The sequence below is a fragment of the Sinohyriopsis cumingii genome, chromosome 17, assembly GCF_028554795.1.
Source record: "Sinohyriopsis cumingii isolate HCF-2022 chromosome 17, ASM2855479v2, whole genome shotgun sequence".
Classification (NCBI taxonomy): domain Eukaryota; kingdom Metazoa; phylum Mollusca; class Bivalvia; order Unionida; family Unionidae; genus Sinohyriopsis; species Sinohyriopsis cumingii.
Window position 1 is genome coordinate 33,476,033 of NC_142977.1, and position 20,897 is coordinate 33,496,929.

Here is a 20,897-nt window from a genome sequence, read left to right on the forward strand (position 1 = left end):
TTTCGTGGAAGACTGAATGTCATCTGAAGCATTCACAGTCACCAAAGGAGTCCAGCGAAGCTCTTTAGTATAGCTTTCTTTGCCTTGCTAACTGATGCCCGCTGTGACAATGAGATTGGAACCAGCATCATATACTGTACTGATGGCAAGTTCCCCAATCTAAGTAGACTACAGGCAAAGACGAAGTTGTAGTAAGCGACTGTTCGTGATTTCCTATTTACCGACAACTGCTCCTTGAATGTAAAACTGAGTTTGCCATGCAGCAGAGTATGTAATATTTATGTTCCTCTTTCGGAAATTTCAAGCTCCAGGAAATCCTTACATAAAGCCTACCACCACAGTAAATGACCAAACCCTCCTGACATTTTACAAGTTACCCTATTTCTGCAGCACACAGTTACATGCAGTCCACATCGATGACACCAACGCCATAATTGCTAAAGCAAGTGTGGCTTTTAGCAGACTATGCGCACATGTGTGGGTACGCAGAGGCATTACTCTGCAAACGGAAATGAATGTCTTCAACGCTATTATGTTGCCGACGAGAAACCAGGACAGTGTAGACTCGCCATACAGAGAAACTAAACCATTTTCATATTTGCTACGCGAGGAAACTGATGAAGATACCATGGCAAGACATAGTCCTATACATTAAGGTTCTCACACGAGTAAGCAATGCAAGCATCCACATTCTACTGATGAAATCTCAGAAGAAATGGACATCTTAGGTACTCACAGAAACCGAACCAGTTAGTGTTGTCATTTTCATCTTCCAACTAAAAGGACGAACAACAAGCACGAGATTTATTGCAATGTAATCAAAAATTGTTCAAAAAGTTTCTCAATTTTCTGGTTGAAGACCAGAAGAGCTGATGGGATGGGCCTGCATCCATATGTTTCTCGTCCGTTAGCACTTGTTTGTTATAACTACGCCTTTTGAAGTACTTGTAGTCAATTCATTAAACCTGGCATACAGTTTACCCTAAGATTTAGTTTGTCATATCTCAAAATGGTGCCACCAAATCTCCAATATAGACTCTAAGGTTGCCATCCTTAAAATAGCGTCATCACTACTTTGCCTGAATTATAGTCATATCGATGTAGGATTTCGACTGAAATATGTGTTTGACGTTTTTATGGTACTGAATTGAAATTTTACTGATCTAATCTTCTATACAATAGCAATGGTGACCATCCTTCACTTCTTGTTTTATTCATTTCTTCTGAAAGCATGGTCATGTCAATACGTTTCTACCGGCGCTAATAGCTCTACGTTTTGTCACCTTATCTAATATTCCTGTTTTTAACTTTTGGTAAGTAAAGTGAAATTTTGTAAGGTCAGTTTATATATATTTTTGCATTATTATAATTCCTCTGTGTCTTTTATTGTACGGCGGTATTATGCCTAGTATTGCTAATTTAGTGCATATTTTTTTCTATTTTGCCTTTGACTTTAGAACATTATTTAGTAGACAATTTGTATCAAAATTGAACTAACCTCTTATCCTTTTTATACTGTTTTCCGTTGTTCTCTTCTAGGCCTATATCAGGATCATGGATACTTTGTTTTAAAATTTCACCTGATTTTCCATCATTTAAACTGGATTTTTTTTAAAGAAAAAAGTACTGTATTTAATGCAGACTGACGAGAATTTGTTGTTGTTGTTGTTCTAGGGTTTAACGCCATTTTTCAGCACAAGATAGGCCATATATGGCGGCCAGTATAACTGGTGGAGGAAGAACCCTGGAAAACCCACGAAAGAACCACCGACCCACGAGAAGCTACTGGCAACTTTCCCACGTACCCACGCTAGCCGAGCCTTGGACATGAACATACGCAGACAGAGGTGAGATGGCAGTGATCCGGAACGGTAAGCGCTTTAGACTGACGAGAAAACGAACGAAATAAGACTAACGTAATAGACAAGACAAGTTATGTATTATGACCAGTTTACACATATTTGTTTTTATTAAAAAAAGCTCTAATTCAGTGGTTCCCAAACCGTTTTGGTCGACCGCCTCCCTGGCTATCCTCAGCGCCACCTCATTACCCCGTAAAAAGCACTAATCAGCATTAGCGCCCGCCCTCCCCCCCCCCCCCCGGCTAATCCCACCGCCCCCCCCCCCCCCCCAAACGGGCGGTACCGCCCACGTTGGGAACCACTGCTCGATTTTTTTTATGGAAACAAAATACACATATACACGTTTTGGACAATTTCAAAATTTCTTTTCGACTAAAGTTTGTGTAAGTACAAAGTTTTCTGAATGGTGTTGGAATAATATCAGTTATGAAACTAGTAATAGAACCTATACCATCCCAGCTAGGAATATAACATCAGGGAAAACCGGAAGACTCTACTCAGGGCATATTTGGAGAAGATTTGAGACATGGCACGCTAATACTACTCTTATCGTAAGTAGACACATCCTAACATCTTCCTTCTAAAGTGTTAGCATACTTCCTGGATTGATTGTAAACCATCTGTTGTATTCCCATCATTAAAATAAAATATAGACAGGATAAGCCAATAACTATATGTACTACTACGGAGAACATTTAGTATTTCTTGTATTTAGTCCGGTTCCACGACAACGATCTTTCTCAAGGATAGTTCTGGCCATTGCTGATTAAACTGTGAGGGAGTTAGAGTTGTTGTTGTTGTTGAGTTTAATTATAGTGGCGTACGCACAATTGTGCATGTGCCACTTTTTTCTGACTGCACCGCAGCCTGCTAGTTGTTCCTGGGGAAGGGAATGCTGCCACCTCCCCCAGGCTTTTATGGGTTCAAGGAACCATGATAGTTTGGCCTCAATCTGTGGGTCCATAAAGGTCCCTACAGTTGAATGGTTGCCTGTCATTAGTGGGAAGGAGAGCTCGGGAACGGTCCTGGTTGCTTCACATCGCTGGTTTCTTGTTGCATTTGCTGGTGTTTCTTGGGTTTTCTTCTTTTTTTTCTTCTTAAAAATGTTCTTAAAAAAAGGGTGGTGGTGTTCTATGCTGTTTATAGAGGTTGTTAGTAGAAATCATGTATGAAGAGAGATTTGCAACAAGGTTATTATGGTATTATTAGTCGAAGTGTTTAAGGTGTGCTTCCTATGTTATGTTATTTATAAGTTTTTAGATATTGCCTCTTTAAGTTATTTATTTATTAATGTTTTTAGAGATTGAATGTTATTTATACTTTATTTAGCAAGAGGCCGGAGTACTAGCCGATTACACGGTTTGTTAAGGACATCTAGAACTGGAGTCCTAGCTGATTACTCGGTTCGTTAACGACATCTAGGACATCCGATTTTGCGGTTTCCTTAGTTTTTGATAGGTGCTTCGTAAGTGAATTATTTATTAATATTCTTATAAAATTGAATGATATGTTACGGGTTTTTATGTGGGGGCTTTTAACTTTATTTAGCTAGTTACTGGGTCTTTTGGTTTTGTGAGGATAGTAATTATATTTTGTTCCTAAGTCCTGCTGAGTCTATGAATTTATTTATATTTTTATATGCTGATTGTTTATTTTTATTAGAGTCCATGGGTATGTGTGTGGTGATCCAATCTCTTTTTGGTTTTTGATAAATATTTTCCTAGTGGGTTGATATTTTGGGCATATTTTGAATACGTGGTGTAGATCTTCGGTGGTGTGGCAGTTAAAGCAGTTAATGGTTGCTGGTTTAGATCCTATAAACCTTCCAACAGTTAGAGTACTGTTCAGATTATGCATGGGATGGATGAGGTATATATATAATAAAGTTGTATGTCCAGTTATAACTGAATTTTCTCTTTGTGTTGTCTTAACTTACAAAATTTGATTCAACCCGTTGATAACTTTTATTTTAAAATTTCTGTAAATCCTTCGTACTTGTGTATGCTTGACGTTTCTGATTCTCGCTAAATATTGCCATATCGGACAATAGGACATACAGTACCATATCAGACAATATAATATGCCGTGCCTTATCAGACATTATAACATGCCGTGCCATATCGGATACTATAACATCCAGTGCCATACCGGAGTATAACATATGGGATAGGATAACATGCCGACTTGTGCAAATTCTATTTGCTGTGATTTTCCATCAAAAGAAATAGAAAAGAAAGAAGCTTGTTTGTTGTTTGTTTTATTTTTTTCTGGGTTTTTTGTTGTTGTTTTGTTTTGTTTTTGTTTTTGTTTTGTTATGTTTTTTGTTGGTGTTTTTTCTTTCTTCATTTAACAACACTGCTTTCTTTGCATTCTTCATCCTTCTTGATATGTGAAAAGTCCCTCTCACGGTCTTCGACATTGATTTACACTGTACCCGTGGGAGATTGTAGCCGTGTATTTCGTTCCTTATGCAACAAAATGCATATATAACTAAAAAATAAGCGTTGTTATTGAGATAAATTGGAATATGGCCATACCCATGTTAATTCTGTAATACAACTCGGCTTGTATTGATTACTAATGTCACTATTAACATATTTCGACCAATACCATGCTACAAATATATCACGTGCGACACAAAAGGCACATGATCGTTTCCGAAATAAATCACCAGACGTAAAATCGCAAATCGATCCTGAAAGGAAAGTCAAAAATATTTTGATTGCATCCATTACAATACAGGAGATTAACCTGGATTAAAAGACAGCGAGGATTATGTAAGGAATAGTGTATAAATCACAGAGTACCATACAGTGTCAGCAGCTACAAAATCCGATATCTCCGAAAATTGAGGACTAATTAGTCCATTGTAACATTAATTATTGGTTGCATGATAAAAACGAGTTCTCCTTAGCATAAATGAATTAAAATCACTTTGTATTTGCTATGAATATAGTATTAATTACTATGAATATAGTGTTAATTACTATGAATATAGTATTAATTACTATGAATATTAATCATTTCATTAAAAAGCAAATTAAATAATTGACAGATTTACTAATTTTCTCCTTCATACGTTTTCCTTTCTCCATGTCTTGTCATCCTTTCTTTCTTCCGTCCTTCCTTTCCTGGTTCGTCGTAATTGACTGATTTACTCGTTTACTCATTCATACATTTACCGTTCTCCCTGTTTTGTCATCCTCTCTTCCTTTCGTCTTAAGACCTCAAAGTGCCAACAGAAAAGGACAATTGGATCCATAGGTCATTGACTCATTGGGAACACTAGAAAAAAGCTAGACCATGTTTATCCATGTTTATTTATACGGTATTTACAGTTGAACAATAAGATATAGGATATGAATCATATATTTGAGAGGTGGTGTGTAATATTCTCACACATACTGCCGCACGTAGAGTAATACCTACAAGGAACATGATGGAAAAGAAAACCAGGCATTGACACCATCATAGGTGAGCGCTTTTCTTCATTTTTATTTTTAAGTTTTATGTTAAGCCATTGGCACATTAGCACATTTGAGACTGCAGGTGCAGCAGCGCATTCAATTTATCTATCGTCAGAGCGGTGATAGGCCAGCGTACTCATTAATATAACGTATGAAATTAAATTATTTTTCAGTCGGTAAAGAGTTGTGTAAATACGTAAAATAGTTTAATAAAGCTTATTAAAAATGTAGAAGTTATAATGACCATTTGAGTCTGTACATGTTACATTATAACAGTTGCTTGTGTATCGAATATTAATATATAAGTCCCTGAGAAAATTTCAGTGAAACTTCCATTAGCCAATTGCTCTCACATTGAGATAACCACACTTGGACAATACGCAGTAAATAACCTTGTATTCAGGACACATTAGCTGTCATCCATCGCTTATAATGAAATGATTGAGATTTTTCCTTTTTTTTTTTTTTTGTTGTTGTTGTTGTTTACTTCAGCAGCACTTTTACCATGGTATTGGCTATATCATGTCGAGGGATAGGAACCAAGGGCATTTTCCCATGACGCACTGAGTCAATTGACCGTAGCAGGTCGCGCCATTTTTGTTAACCGACTTCACAGTCAATCTGCTCACTTCTGTTTACATTGGTGACCTCATTATGCTGTAGAGATATTCGAAAACCGTCGATCGGGCACGAACAAATCCGTTTAAAATTGTAAGGTTTAGTTACCGAGTGTCATTCTGTTCTTTGGGCCTCATACTTCAATCGTTGTTGGGCTGTTTCTACGATTTTTTTGATCAATTTGCATATTGTCGTTTTTTTATTAAAAATGTACGCAGCCATTAATATAATAGAGAGTATTCGTAGTAGTAGATGTGTGCAAGTCAAATAAAACAACTTAATCGAGATATATACTAACGCAGAGACCAGGAAGATAAAACACTGTAATGTCGACGTAGTTAGACTATATATGTCTTCATCTTTACACTCGGATACTCCGGGATTCAAGGTGATGATTTCCGATGTACAGTTGATCAGGTGCGACTCTCCTACTCGGAGCGACAACATTGTTCCAACAATCAACAATTTCTGTAATTTAGAAGGTTACGTGTTTAGGCTCAAATAAACAGTAACACAGAAAGAGTGAAAACAACAAGCTTTTTAAAAGTTAACAAATAATTCATTTTCCTGGAAAAACTGTAAAAATGAATAAAGGAGAAGAACTTGTGGTTTCAAGAATCAAATCCAAAAAATAATCTAAGAATAATCCACGAATTAAATTGCAAAAGTCCTTGTAATAAATGTTCTAATAATTTCTAATCCTGATGGAAAATCCAGGATGAATAATGATGATGTATGCTGTAGTCAGTATTGTGCTTATCTACAGTTCCTTGTAGAAATACAAATAATGGCACTCCAATGTTGGAAATCCAAATTAAATTTGTAAGCAATGTCTTTCGAAAATCTATGCGTGAGCAGTCCTCAAAATATTTCCAGAGAATAAAGAATTAATCCTTTTGAAATCCAACTGATCGGAAGAATATTACAGCTCAAGATCTGGCTACAGCAAAATAACTTGACATCGGTATAAAAAGCCCCAAACTGATTTCGATCTCTCTCTCACAAACAAACAAAGGTTATATTGTATCATAAGACGCTGTTTCAAAATTCCCCCAAGTTGCGAAATCAGAAGGGGGGGTCACATGATCATATTTATATCACGTACACAGAATATGGCCTTGATTAGACCAATAATGTTCCCATTGAAATAAAAACATAAAAAAGTTGTTTACATCTTAAACCCAAAGCCCCATCATGACATTGACAACAACCAATCATTTTAAAATAAAAATAGAACTTTGTTTACTAATTTTAAATCAAGGCCAACACATGGTGTTTATGAAAAAAATTATTCAGGTCAACCAATTGTCTGGAAAAATATCATCTCCAGTGAATAAATTTACATTATAATAGCATATAATAGAATAGAAATTTAAAACTGACAAACAATTAAATAAAAATAAATATTGTTACACGCACACGGATATTTACTTGACCGAGCGGTTGTCAAACCCTGGCGCGATTCTCGCTAGAAGTCATAAGTTTCCCCGACTTTCCAAAGACTTCCATACAACCTCAGTTGTAAATCAGAAAGCCCGACGTGTCCATTCTATACCTAAATTTTCCTCTAATTAATGCAAGACCACAGATAAACCAAACTGCCAACTATCTATCAACCGTACATCTGTGTGTTTTGGCTTCATTATGTTTCCGTACCACCAACCGTTCACGCCTTAGAACATATATGAATACTCCCTAACAATGGGAACTACTTTAACTCCGCCACCTTAGGCCAGTCAATGATGCTTTCCAGGCACATTTCGCCGATATAACTGCACCATATTCGCCCACATGGCGACATAAACGGTGTCTGTCAAGTCCCATTTTATTTATGCCCTTGTGCAATTTACCGGTTTAGTACCGTAGGTACTGTCCTTGCAGTCACGCTACCAATGTATACCACTAGATTTTAATATGTACTATTTTACGACAGGGACATTCATTCGGTTTTGGTCGGAATTCACTACTAGTGAACCAGGACATCATGGAAACACACTAACACTTCACTCCGTGACATTTGCTCCTATTCATTAGCTCATTAATTCGGGCCAGGAATATTTCCATGGCGCCGAATTCCAATAATCAAACAAGTAATCACACAAATCTAAGAATTGCTTAAAACGGGGCACTACAACCACGTGCACATACTCTAAATTTACTACATTACTCCCGCCTTTAAAAAGATCACTCGACCTCGAGTGACACAAACGTCACACTTCTGTGGTCTAATCAAAATTGATTGTTTTCCCCAAAATCAACCACCCAACCGATTAATGATTCCCAAAGATGATTAAAACAAAACTCTGAATCAATGGACTTGTTCCTAATAGCCTCTCACTCAACATCCATAAGTTAACTCTTTTTTTTTTTTCTTTTTCTGTTTGAATCCACTGCTTGCTTATAAGTAACCTAAATGTCAACAATAAACACAATTTAACCAAGTTGAATCTAACATGAAAATGTTCCAACAAGCTGTTCGGGTTCAAACTCTCTCAAAACAAAAACAATCTTCGGAATTCGCTGCAGGAAAGACTTTTCTATACATAGGTCTCTAACAACAAGACAGTAAATGTAACACAGGACCATTCCTGTTTACCCAAAAATAACTCAGGTCTGGAGTTTGCGTTCCCACCAGGATACACGTCTCCAAATAGACCTTGTTATGCGCGTACACATATTTCTTTTTTTTTCGTCTCAGTCTGTGTCAGACGATTCTATCTTCTTACAACTAACTCACCACTAATGAACTAATGCTGCAGCGTCCAAACATAGCCATAAAATAAAACGTACTCCCAAAAGCAAACGTTTAGAACACCATCATATAAACGATTCACTAAACTGTGGTGTGCAATGTCATTACTTCATGCTGCTAATTAATTGACATGTTTTCCAAATGGACACTTTTCCATCCAAGTAGACAAATCAAACTACGCATGATGGAAACCACACCGAATCATTATGATTGTCAGGATGGTAGTGAACAATTTTTAACACACACTGTACGAAGCAATTCTCAACTGGCAAGTCTTTAGCAGTTCAATGACAAGAAAACACACGGACCTTCCTGTGTACAACGAGGTTAGAGAATGCGCTTTTCAGAGAAGAACACGTCTCTTACGAACCTCAAATACAAGTCAACCATGACTTCAACGCCAAACTGACGCGATACACATTGTCATCCACCGAGCGCACGTGACACTGCCTTTTCCATCATCTATTCACCACTTGTACTAACTCTACAGTGACAGAAAAAAAAAACAGTCCACTAATCTCCAAATAATCATCATAAAATCACCCTCTTCTCTTCATAATGTAGCTTTGCTTCACACCAAGCACAAACCAAACAAATAGATCTAATTTACCAAACTATGGATTCAAGCAGCAAACAACTTCTACAACTATTTTGAATTAACTCTGCACACGATCAACATATACATCTTATCCATAGGAACATAATACAAAAAAAGATTGGACATCTGTCATCACATAATTAATTTACTAGAATCACACTATTTACACAGCCGACGGGCGCAGATTATTATGATTCTAACTGCGTGGCCTTGGTTTTCAAACCCGTTATGACAATTTGTCAGTACCCAACCAATTTAATAATCACGGGGACACGATTATTACCCACCCATAGTTTATCACCGGTCAGTGCTATAAGTTCATGAAATAACTGTACTCAGTTTAAAAACACGTCTGTAACTTGTCACAACAATGTGACACTTCCTCACCCAGCCCTTCTTTGTTCCATTAGTTTAGTTCTTTGAGCCGTAATTGGATATGGCAATACTTCTTCCTCCTCCTCGGTATCATCATCACTAACGTGTATATCTTCGTGGCTATCGGTGTGTGTACCTTCACTTTCTGGTCGCACCAAGCATGGTTTTAGTCTATTGAAGTGAACAATCTGAGTCGCCTTATGATTGCTTCTTGCGATCAGGTATGTAACATCCGTTACTTTCTTAACAATCCGCCACGGTCCAGTCCATTTGACCTGTAATTTAGGTGACTTCCCTTTCTTTCGTAGCGTATGGTGCAACCACACTAGGTCACCATCGCTAAAAGATTGACCATGAACCTTGAGATCATAAGCGACTTTCTGATGCCGAATAGCGTGCCTATTTTTTTTCGGGCTTCGTCGTTGGCTTCCCACATTGCTTCTCTATAATCCGACACAAATCGAGGCAGATTCTTTGGGGCCTCGTCTGGTGTTTTGCCAACTAGAAGATCCGTAGGGAGAATCACTTCTCGGCCCAGCATTAGCTTGTTCGGGGTGAATCCGGAGGAAGTGTGCTCAGATGCACGATATGCCATGCTCGTAAGAGAAAGGTATTGGTCCCAATTTTCTGGTTTATCATCCACGTATGCTGCTAGCATCTGGCATAAAGTTCTGTTATACCGTTCCACCATCCCATTACATTGTGGATGATAGGGAGACGTTCGCGTCTTCTTAATCCCTAATATTACACACAGCTCTTTGAATACGGCACTTTCAAACTGCCGGCCTTGGTCAGATAACAGCACATGAGGCACGCCAAATCTACAGATAAAATTATCCAGCAACGCTCTTGCGACCGTAGTGGCTTCAATATTAGGCAGAGGCACCGCCTCAGTCCACTTAGTGAAGTGATCTCCAGTTACAAGGATGTATGCATTTCCTTCTTTCGTTTTCGTAAGAGGTCCCAAAATATCTAGGGCTACCAGCTCTCCTGCTTCCCCAGCCGTTATGCCCTGAAGTTTCGCTCGGCGCTTCTGTTTGGGACTTTTGTACTGAGCGCAGACGGAGCACGTCGCACAGTAGTCACGAATATCATCCCTCATACCGGGCCAATAGTAACGTTGACGCACTTTACTGAGCGTTTTGTCAACACCTAAATGTCCCCCGGCGGCTCCATCATGGCATTGTTTTAGGACTTCTCTCCGCCAACTGTATGGTACGACGATGTATCTTTTAACTGGTTTACCGGCACGATCTAGCCAAGCTCGCACAAGCATGTCGTCTGACATCTCTAATAATTTGTATGCCCCCCATAAAGCCTTAACGTCTGCACTATTCCCAGATATTTCTTCCCAAGCAGGGCGTTTCTGTGCCTCAACCCAACTAATGACTCGTGATAAAGTAGCATCTTGTCTCTGTATCTCTCCGAAATGTATCCCACTGTCTAGCCGTATAGCGGAAAACCCCACGGTACATTTGCTACAGTATTTGTACCCGTTGCACGGTAAGCGACTCAAACCATCAGCATTGGCATGTCGAGTTCCAGGGCGATGTTCTATCACAAAATCATATTCTGACAAATGCTCCAGCCAACGAGCCAACTGTCCCTCTGGCTCTTTGAAGCTCATGAGCCATCGCAGGCTACTGTGGTCAGTGCGTACCTTGAAATTTCTGCCATAAAGGTAGGTCTTAAAATGGCGAATGAAATGTACGACGGCCAACAGCTCACGACGAGTGACACAATACTGGCGTTCGGTCCTGTCCAGACACCGACTAGCGTAAGCTACTACTCTTTCTTTCCCATCTATGTTCTGGGACAGGACAGCACCTATGGCTTCACCACTCGCATCTGTGTCAAGTATAAAGGGGCTATTGAAATCCGGTACAGAGAGCACTGGTGCAGAGGCAAGCGCTTTGCGTAGTTTTTCGAATGCCGCCTGGTGTTCCCCTGTCCAGCGGAAAACATAATTCTTTGTCGTTAGTTGGTGTAAGGGAGCTGCAATTTCAGCAAAGTGACCTACGTACCGCCTATAATAACTGCAAAACCCAAGGAACCTCCGCACTGCGGTTACTGATTTCGGAGTGGGCCATTTCAAAACAGCAGCTACTTTCTCAGGATCAGTGGCAACTCCGGCCGCTCAAATAGTATGACCCAGATACCGAACCTCTCGTGCACAGAGTGTACATTTGCTGGGTTTCAACTTTAGGCCGGCCCCTAAAAGACAGGTAAAGACCCGTGCTTGTCTTTCTAGCAATTGCTCGAACGTGCTTCCGAAAACTATCACGTCGTCGAGATAAATCAGACAAACATCATATTGCAGCCCGGCTAGGACGGCTTCCATTAGTCGCTCAAAGGTTCCTGGCGCGTTGCATAAACCGAACGACATGACGTTAAATTGATAGAGACCCCTTCGCGTTGCAAACGCTGTCTTGGGCCGATCAGCCTGCTCAAGTTCAACTTGCCAGTATCCCGACATCAAATCTAATGTCGAGAACCAGCTCATACCAGACAGCGAATCCAGACTATCATCGATTCTAAGAAGAGGATACGCATCCTTCTCTGTAACTGCATTTAGCGCCCTATAGTCCGCGCAAAACCTCTTCCTCCCATCGTTTTTTGTCACCAATACCACAGGGGCAGCCCAGGGGCTTATGGACGGTTCTATAACCTTTTTTTTCAGCATGTCGTCCACTTGTATGTCAATCTCCTATCGTAGCTGGAACGGTAATCTTCTAGGTGGTACTCGAATTGACGCGGCATTCCCTGTCTTGACAGCGTGCTTGATAAGGTTTGTTCTGCCCAAGTCGTCATCATCTTTAGCAAACACTGTGCGAAATGCGCTTAACTGTCTGCTTAGGGCGGCTGCTTGATCTGAATTCAAATGGACGCTTGACCTCTCAAATAATTCAGACAAATACAACGGTAGACTGCTGTTCGAATCCTGTCTGGAACAATCGACATTTTGTGTAGATATGGCTGCACTGGCTTCAGCACAACAAACACCAGCCTGCAAGTTCACCGCCTCTTTAGTCGGGTTTAGCAACCGTATTGGCACTGTTCCGTCTACAGTCTTGATGACGGCTCGTGCGACAAGGATTTTTGTTTCATGTCTAAATGATGATAGAGGCTCAAGCACTGACTCGGTAGCTAGCATTCCACAGCCGGCATTTGCCATCCAACCTCGCGTGATAATTTCCTTCTCACCTGGGACAATGATGTTTTCAGCCAAGGTGATACGGCGACAGCCTAAAGACCCCGCAAAGTAGCACGGGAGCTTTAGTCCATACATTTGCAGTGTACACTGTGTTATGCTAATGTCACATTTATGCAGACGGAAAAATCTAACCCAAGTATTCCATCAGGCCTAATGTCAGCAACGACGAAAACATTACGCCTTTCCAAGCAATCAAAAATTCAGCCTGACCATAAGTTTCAATTTTGTTACTGGATGCACTGATTAGTTGGCTATCCACAGTGCTGAGTTTTGGCTTTCGATGACATAGTGCTTCATACCGCCTTTTGCTGATAATGGAAACGGCAGCACCGGTGTCTGCCAGCAAAGCGAGCTCCACCCCATTAACAAGACATTGTGTGTACAGTCCCGGTTCTTCGTTTAAATAACGTACAGGCTTGGAAATGTCTGTACTGCTTATCTTTTTAGAGTCCCCTTTTTGTTGGTCTCTTTTTCTCCACTGTTCGTTGTATTTGTTGAGAGGCTTAGTACATTCGCTTTGGTAATGACCCCATCTGTTACAATTCAAGCACTGAACCCCTGATCGCCTTAACTCGCGTTGCCTACATTCCGTCTGGTGCCAACGATCTAATGTTTCCTGCTGTTGTTTATTCAACTTCTTATTTTGTTCCACTAATGTTTCTATCTTTGCCTCAAGTTGTTCTATTGTAGTTTTATATGTGCTCTCCTTACACCTGTCTGCAGACTCCTCATAATCCTTACTAGCAGAACTTACTGGCTTCTGCCTTGCACCAGCACGCAGGAAAGCCTCCCATTCGACCCCTACCCTGATGGTTTCTTGCAAGCTGCTAGGGCGATGACGCCAAATTTCAAGCTTCAGATTTTCATCCTGTACCGCCCCTAAGAAGTGGTCTTTTGCCAGCCTATCGCGAATATCAGGTGGGCAACAGGGATATGCCAACGAAACCAGTCTTTGTATTGTTTGACCTAATTCAGGGAGTGTTTCCCCCCTTCTCCTGAAACAGCTTCGGAGCTGTGCCTTGTAGTACTCATCTTGGTTACGAGGCGCAAAGCGAGCTTCCAAGGAAGCTTTCAACTTCTCAAATTCCACTTGACCGGGCTGGACTTGGAGATCTGTTAAGACTTGGAGAGCATCTGTCCTTAAACACGCAGCTAAGCGCAACCCTTTTTCAGCTTCACTCCAATCGTTAATCATTGCGCAGTGTTCGAAATGTGTCATATACTCTAGGAAAGGTTGCGAACCATCGTAAGTGTCTGCTTTAACTCTTGTCTTTGTTCGAGTTGGAGACAGAGGGGCACTACACCCTGTTTTTCCCGTGTCATCTCCCTTGGTTACACGTGAGCCTGACGTCACTTTTCCATTGTTTATCTCACTGTGGCTCCCGACCGATTTTTCTCTCAACAAATTATCTATGGTTGTTCCTAATGTTTCGAACTTTTCTATGATGAGGGTATCTATAGTCTCTAGCAGACTATCAGTGGGCGGACTTAACTGTCTTTTCGATATTGGATACGTAGCTCGATTGTAAGCGTCAGACCTCACGTTCTCAGGCGTACCCTCCTTTAAAGTTTCGAACTTCAGATCATCCGACTTGCCACCAAATGCACGTGCATCGCCATCAACTTTATTGGCCTCGCACGGAGTCGAGGTCACAAGAAACTGGACGTTACTGTCTACGTCCACATGTTTTATCTGCCTCTCTATAGTAGGCGACAAGGGCGATAACAGTCGCCAGTGAACAGACTGTGGTAAAGGCGTATCAATTAAAGAGGTAGGCGTACCTCTGCCAGTAGCCATTATAAAAACTTATAATAATTCCCTATTAGCCTGTCGCGATGAACTTTAAAAGAAACTTTGCAACTACCAATTGCTATTTAGAACAGGCTTAGAAGTATTCGTTGTTGTTGTTGTTGTTATTGTTTCGCCAAATCCGTTACGAAATGTTAATAAATTCAATATTAAACTCATCGACTTAACACAATACGGCGAGGGGGGAGGTTTCAAATACCTTTTTTTTTATTTTAAACCAATTAATGGTCGCTAGTCACAAGTACGCAGACCAATGTGTGTACTTTTCAGTTCACTGAGAAAGTAGCAGATCTGTCAAAACAGAAATAATGAGGTTTTACTAATACGTAAATAGAGCGAGATGGACGATTATTTTGGTCCAATCTGTGTTTATGCTACTTCGGGGGGGGGGGGGGGTATCAAACACGCGATCTTACGCACGGTTCTTCTCTTATTATTTAATAATTATACAGCCAAACTCATGAATCGGGAATGCACAGAATTTCATTGCCAAATAAACTATGATAACGTTAGACCATTTCAGCTTAGTTATCTCGGGAATAATCAGTCGTTTTGCCCAATTCTATATCCACGTCTCAGCAATGTGACACGATGCTTGTGACTGACCCGCGTTCGTTTATCCGAGAGCCATCTCCAGTTTCACTTGCTTGGCTGCATCACTGCTGACATTACGTCCTAGATAAAATATTCCGTCTCGACTGGACATATGTACTCAAATTAAACAAATTTATTAAGAGCAAATAAATCTAACTACTTTCGCAGACTAAATATTGCGAAATAATGAAAATAATTTTTAAAAGTGTTGTATCATTTATATCTATTTTTAATATTTATGATTTTTTTTTTTAATTTTATAGGACTCATCTTTCTTTCCAAATTGCGAAGGAATAGCCTGTTCTATACATAATACACTTTCAACATATCACATAACTATTCACATATCCCATCGCTAGCCACCATAAATTTTCTTGACGTTTGCTCCTATTAATTAGCTCATTAGTTCGGGCCAGGAATATTTCCATGGCGCCGAATTCCAATAATCAAACAAGTAATCACACAAATCTAAGAATTGCTTAAAACGGGGCACTACAACCAAGTGCACATACTCTAAATTTACTACAATATGAATTAAATCAGATATACGTAACAAGAAAAAGAAGGGAACTGTACTGAATACCAAGAGCTAAAGCGCAACGTTTATGTGACATTATTGTATTTTATTTATACGAGTTTCCAAGCTTGCGTCAACGTGGAGTGTGATGTAGCCGGATGGCAAACACACACAGGACAGCTACTATAACCCTAACCTTTTTTGAGATAAGCACGAATCCCTAAGAGAAAACTGTGAAAATAATCATATAATATAACGGATCTACCGTGATCCCTTAGCTTTATTCAGGTACTCTGTGAAGTTCTATGTGACTCACTGTTATGCGTTGGGGTGGGGTGCTCCCAATATTTATTTGAATTACTGTGGAATTCCCACCCTGGCTCGTTTTTGTAGGAAGTGAAATTAGTGATAGAGAGAGGTAAAGCTCCGAGACCCCAGTCAGCAATACCGACAATTAAATTATTAAGAACACAAAGGTGAAATCCAAAGAATAACGATTTAATACAAATCAAACGATATTAATTTCTCAACCAGTCTACTTCCTCTCGACCATGTGACAACCTATTTCATCACGTGATTTTAGTGTGAGATGGCTTTACCCTGTACTTGGTTTCTACTCATCTGAGTTTACTACGCCACTTGCTTTCCTCCTTCCGATTCTTCCTGTCCTCCTCCCCTTTTTTCTTTCTTTCTCCTCCTCCTTTTCTTTCTCTCTTTCCTTCAACGAGGCTTGTTCCCCGCCTAATTCTTTTCTCTACTTCTCCTTCCGGCGTTCTCCGCCTATTTCTATCCTGTCTCTCTGAGACTTGGGACTTCACTATTCTGTCCCCAAAAGCTTCCTACGAAAAACACAAGGACGTTAGTATTTGTGTTAGCCATCTCGCTCACACTAAATCAACAATCAATCAATCATCAGATCAAGGTTATCTACATCTTTGGTCACGCATTCATGCACATCGAAAAACACACACGTTCTTATAGAAACAACGTTGCAATAAGAGCGGTATCCTACTTATCATACAGAAATCACTAAATTGCGTCACATCAATATATATATATATATATATATATATATATATATATATATATATATATATATATATATATATATATATATATATATATATATATATTCTTAATCTCATTATTCTCAACAATATCACAATAATACGACGCATTTCTGTACATTACACTCCCACAAGTGTACACAAATATTCAAATATTCATATTATTTAAATTTACACACTGCAGCCATTTTACAAGCAACCATTTAATTCACAATGGCAAAATCTAGAATATCACATGAATAAATATACTAGCTTACTACGAAGTAACTAAATAGCGAAATACAATATTAATTCTGCCAAGCGAGCAATCTACATAATCATAGCTCATTTCTCAAGTACGCATGTAAATTAAACAATACAAGGGTAATTCTACGTGCTAACGATTCTAGTAAGTAAATATACATACTGCACTTAATTACAATTACAATGCCGTAACATTCTGCAACAATCGAGCAAATAACTCACTGACCTTTACGAAGCTTTCTGTCCTTAGAATGTACTAAGAGTTTTCCCGCCAAATCACGAGTGGCTCTCTCGGAGTGAGTATATTCTGCTTTACCAGTACGACGGCTTACAAATCACTAATTCGTTATCAGTTCAAATGACTGTTAAGTTCTGATTCGAATTGATGGCCCCACCCTTCCTCAGTTCTGATTTGATATCAATTCTACCCCCAGTCGGTCCAACTTAACAGACGCGCCTCAGGTCATCTGTCAAGCGGAGAGATTTACAATAGCATCGAGGGTCCTTTGTTCTTAGAGCAAAGCTTTTAATATCTATATGCGAGCGATAACACCTAACGAAGGATTCTTGTACAAACAAAATCGCCGTAACAGTGCAGGGTCGACAAACGCATTGCGCTAACCCATTCCTTTGTTCCTGACTTACATAATCGCGGGCAGGCAAACGTGACATACTCATAACTCTGTAAAAGTAGCCTATCCAACTGGGCAAATAAAACCAATATTAAAACAGGTACTTATTTTGATTATTCTATTCTCGGGCAAGGTATTACCACACAAGAAACTCCTAACGGTTTTATATTTTGAATTTCTCATGCAATTCACAGACTCTTTGTAGTTGTAAGCCTGTTTTAATGTCTTGTAACTTTTTCAGTTTTCCTCCCATTTTTGTCGTCTCCATTTAAATCGCCACTCTCGGCAATCTGAATTTCCAGGATATTTTCCAGCCCTATATTCCACTGTCATTTCATATTCCTGAGGGGAACGTGAACGTCTTTCTAAGCCACCACTCGGATTTTTCATTCCTATAAGCCATTTTAACGGGAAATGACATGTTAATTCCGTGGAATTGTGTCCAACATGTATTGTCTAAAAGTTTATATCCCAACTACTACTTGAATTTCTCTTTCAGCTGCAGAGTAATGTTTGTAATTTTTCTTTAATTGCTTGCTATTATATCTTATTGTTCTTTCGATACTAGTTTTATCTTTTTTGGCCAAAACAACTTCCAAAGCAAACCCAGAACTGTTACAAGACAGAATCAATGGTCTTTAGCCGTCCGGATAACCTATCACTACAGTTACTGTCAGTTTATGTTTTAGAATTTTTAAAGACCATTTTACAATTATCATTCGACTCCCAGGTTACATTATTATTCAAAAGCCGAGTCAGTGTCTGTGCAGTATTTGCGAACCTTTTCAAAAGCTTGCGGTAATACGAGGCAAGACCGAGAAACGCACGTAAAGTCTGTTGATGTAAGGGTGTAGGAAACTACGTAAAGTCTGTTGATGTAAGGGTGTAGGAAACTACGTAAAGTCTGTTGATGTAAGGGTGTCGGAAAATACGTAAAATTTGTTGATGTAAGGGTGTTGGAAACTACGTAAAGTCTGTTGATGTAAGGGTGTTGGAAACTACGTAAAGTCTGTTGATGTAAAGGTGTTGGAAACTACGTAAAATCTGTTGATGTAAGGGTGTTGGAAACGTAAAGTCTGTTGATGTAAGGGTGTTGGAAACCACGTAATGTCTGTTGATGTAAGGATATTGGAAACGTAAAGTCTGTTGATGTAAGGGTGTTGGAAACTAAGTAAAGTCTGTTGATGTAAGGGTGTTGGAAACCACGTAAAGTCTGTTGATGTAAGGGTGTTGGAAACGTAAAGTCTATTGATGTAAAGGTGTTGGAAACCACGTAAAGTCTGTTGATGTAAGGGTGTTGGAAACTACGTAAAGTCTGTTGATGTAAGGGTGTTGGAAACCACGTAATGTCTGTTGATGTAAGGATGTTGGAAACGTAAAGTCTGTTGATGTAAGGGTGTTGGAAACTACGTAAAGTCTGTTGATGTAAGGGTGTTGGAAACTAAGTAAAGTCTGTTGATGTAAGGGTGTTGGAAACGTAAAGTCTATTGATATAAGGGTGTTGGAAACCACGTAAAGTCTGTTGATGTAAGGGTGTTGGAAACTACGTAAAGTCTGTTGATGTAAGGGTGTTGGAAACCACGTAATGTATGTTGATGTAAGGATGTTGGAAACGTAAAGTCTGTTGATGTAAGGGTGTTGGAAACTACGTAAAGTCTGTTGATGTAAGGGTGTTGGAAACTAAGTAAAGTCTGTTGATGTAAGGGTGCTGGAAACGTAAAGTCTATTGATATAAGGGTGTTGGAAACCACGTAAAGTCTGTTGATGTAAGGGTGTTGGAAACTACGTAAAGTCTGTTGATGTAAGTGTGTTGGAAATTACGTAACGTCTGTTGATGTAAGGGTGTTGGAAAATACGTAAAGTCTGTTGATGTAAGGGTGTTGGAAACTACGTAAAGTCTGTTGATGTAAGGGTGTTGGAAACTACGTAAAATCTGTTGATGTAAGGGTGTTGGAAACCACGTTTAGTCTGTTGATGTAAGGGTGTTGGAAACTACGTAAAGTCTGTTGATGTAAGGGTGTTGGAAACTTCAGCACGACCATAAATTTGTCATCAGAAACATAAATCCGAAAACTAATTACAAATGTCCGAAAAACTAGTCTTCTTGTTTGAAGACTGTATATTTGGCCAGTTTTAATTTGGAAGATGCTTTTCTTAGTCTCTGAAACACTTTCTGTAAATGATGCACGTGGTCATCAAGGCTGGAAGAAAAGATTACAATATCATTTATGCATACCAGAACACATTTCTACTGAGTTCCTGCTAGTAGTAGATCCCTAATTTGTTGGCAGGTTCGTGGATTAGTGCACTGTTTGATTCCCATTGTGTTAAACACATATAAGCTTCTGAGCAAACAAATGCAGTTTTCTCTTTTTCCATAATTACTACCCGTTGATGCCCATTCAAATTTCAAACACTCTAAACAAATAAAGTATTGACAGTTGTTGAAAGCTTTCAGCACTTTTTTTTCGGGGGGGGGGTAGAGGGATATACCTCTTTCTTGCAAACGAAATTCTAATAGCGATGGTTTACCTCGAAACGATGTTTTCCGTCTGGTTTCCTGACTAGTATGACATGACTTGACCAAGGACTGGTTGAAGGCCGTATTACACAAAATAAATCGCGCACTTGATTTGTGTCTTCCTCTCTCTAAGAGTCAGGATGCTTGTACGGTCTCTATAATTGGTGGACTATCTTCAGCGTCCATCCTATGCTTCGCCATGTCTATTCTTCCTAGATCCTCAGCTTTTGCAATAGTATAGTATCACTGTACGAGTAAAGACTTAGACGTATTTTGACTTGTTGTTCTGCAGAATATTTGTTCTAGTCGATATCAAGGTCCTGGTCATTAAATTTAGCGGTTTTATTCTGAAAGTTTTCATTGCAAAGTTACTGTTCTGGTTAGTTTTCAGATAAGTGAGATATTTCCTCGAATGAGCCTATAGGTTTTCACTTGAGTTTAATAGTCTTTTGAGTAAACTTTTCACTGTCCTTAGAAATCAAGCTGGTACTATGCTGTATGTGATGTTTTACCCCAACCCCTTGTATTATACATGTATTTATAAGTCTGTAAGTGGAGCCAGGTAAGCTTTGTTTTTCCAAGTGCCTAAGTTGGCTAATCCTCTTACGTAACCCAGTCTTTGTTTGA

At 39.4% G+C, this 20,897-nt stretch overlaps 1 protein-coding gene across 2 annotated transcripts in view; it reads left to right on the top strand.

The window, feature by feature from the left end:
* Positions 1-5,178: 5,178 nt before the first annotated feature.
* LOC149778390 (plexin-B-like) overlaps positions 5,179-20,897 on the top strand; it is a 115,813-nt gene continuing 100,094 nt past the window's right edge. Inside the window, exon 1 of one of the 2 annotated variants that reach the window (XR_016415497.1) lies at positions 5,179-5,336. The gene's annotated coding sequence lies outside the window, so the exon portion shown is untranslated. The remainder of the gene's footprint in view (positions 5,337-20,897) is intronic. The other variant, XM_089939216.1, reaches the window with a different exon arrangement.